This window comes from Monopterus albus, unplaced genomic scaffold (assembly GCF_001952655.1).
Source record: "Monopterus albus unplaced genomic scaffold, M_albus_1.0 scaffold63.1, whole genome shotgun sequence".
NCBI lineage: Eukaryota > Metazoa > Chordata > Actinopteri > Synbranchiformes > Synbranchidae > Monopterus > Monopterus albus.
The window spans coordinates 364707-366806 of NW_018127943.1; positions in this window are offsets into that span (position 1 = coordinate 364707).

Here is a 2100-nt window from a genome sequence, read left to right on the forward strand (position 1 = left end):
TCAGCAGGATCGACCTCTCTAACCAATCAAAGGTTTTCAGTTATTTTTGCTTGATCAGTAAGTTTTGTTATATTCTCATTTCTTGTAATTTCATAACAACAAATATCTGAAGAGTGTGATATAGCGTAGTAGATTGTAGTAGAGCACAGTGGAGCAGGGAGAGGGAGCGCTGGGCAGAGCGGAGTGGATTGATTAGGAGTTTCATGTTGGTGTTACCTTAAGTTACAAACTGTAGCTTTAGGTTTATCTGCTGCCTTAAAATATGAGATAACTGAGCTTACCTTGAATAATTACAGTAGTTTTAGTCATCTCATGAGTTGCACAACTGTAAAACCAGCCACTCAAGTTCACAGAAAGGAAGAAAACATTTTTGGAAAAAAGATTTTAAGTAAGTCAACCACTGGACAGTCATACTGACAAATGTTACAGTCAGATTTGCTTTAAAGTTATAGTCTGAAGAGTCTGTTCTTCTTTTCTCACAAAGGCCTTACAGCTGTGGCTGCTCCTGTTGGGAGTGTGGAGGCTGGACAAAGACAGTGTGAGGTTGTTAACTCAGGAGTGTGCAGGGGCAGGACTTTTTTAACACTTACTTTTGTGGGTCACATTGATTTTATTTTTATGAGAGAAAACATTTACCATGTTTTTAAAAGACAGCAAGTTTCCATCATGTATGTTTTCTTCAAACTGCAAAATAGCATTTTAGAAACTTCAGAGCAGCTCATGTTTATGCATTTTCCAACTAGAAATGTTATTCCGGCTATAACAAATACTTACTTTTACTTGGGGTTGGGGGCAGTGGGAACAAGCTGTAAACACAACATATTGTCACCTAAACAATGGATGTAAACTCATTATAAACAATAAAGCTGAGGAGAGTTGCAGATTCAAGTGTTAATTCTGAATAGATACATCACAAATTCCTCACGTTGTTTTCACATGGTTTATAATTTATCATCATTAGTTACTTTCAGTTAAAATGCTAAATGACAAGTGTTCCTGTATACTGTTTAATAGTATACAACACAAACAAACAGTGTTTCATTGTTAGCAGATCTTGACTCATGATGCAACTGAGGTCACCTGGTCACACTGAAGATAAATGTTAAGTCTGCTGAGTATAGGCTGAGGTTTCCTCACTTCCCCTTTCTGGTGCTTATCGTGGCTCACAGATGCCATTTTATGGAGAACAGCTAAAACGAAACACCGCTCCGTGAGTAACAAGATGAACTGCATCTCCACTAATGCTGATATCAAGGCTAACAAGGCTTTTGCCTCCTCATTCACGGAATGTCAAGTCATCCAAACATGTTCTTTCTTTATCAAATCAGATGTTATCAATTCAAGGTAAAGCTGTTAAGTAACGTTCCAGAACAATTTTTTTTATCTGCCTTTTGAAATGCAACTTTTAAAATGAAGTGACTATGTTGACAGTGAGAACCACACACTGACGCTCTGCAGCACCCTTTAAGCAAACACTGGGAATGACAAAACAAGAAATCAAGGGAAAAAAAAAACCATTAAAATACACGACTGTTTCCTTTGGTGTGAGCGAGGCAACACTCCTGCAGTGTTTAGACCACCCCGGGGACCAGTCACACTCAAGCATGTCATTCATTGCTCATGTCCCTTTTATCTGATAGTGCCCTTTATTATCTAACTGTGTTGTAGCATTAGACCTGGTCACACTCCATTATATCTATGTCTGTGAGTGTGTGTTTGGTGTCAGCAGTAGAAAAACACACAATTTCGACTGGTACTGATGGATTGTCAAGGAATTCTTCTTCGCAGCTCTGCTTGTAAGGGGGAGGAGAGGGCAAGAGCAGGAAAATAAATAAGACGTCACTTGGGTTTGTCTTGTTCTTGTTCCAAAATAAACAGAGCTATGGTGGAGAGATTTGCGCAGGCTGCTGAGAACTATACAGCCCCTTTGATCAAAAAAAAAAATCTGAATCAAGAAAGTGCCACACACTCGTCACCACAGCAACCAGAGAGGAGACATACAAGTGAGAGTCAACAGGTGATTTATAGAAAGCGCTGCTCAGTTTCACATCCTTTATTTCTACTTCCTTTTAACTGATTTAGCAGAGATATTCCGATGCG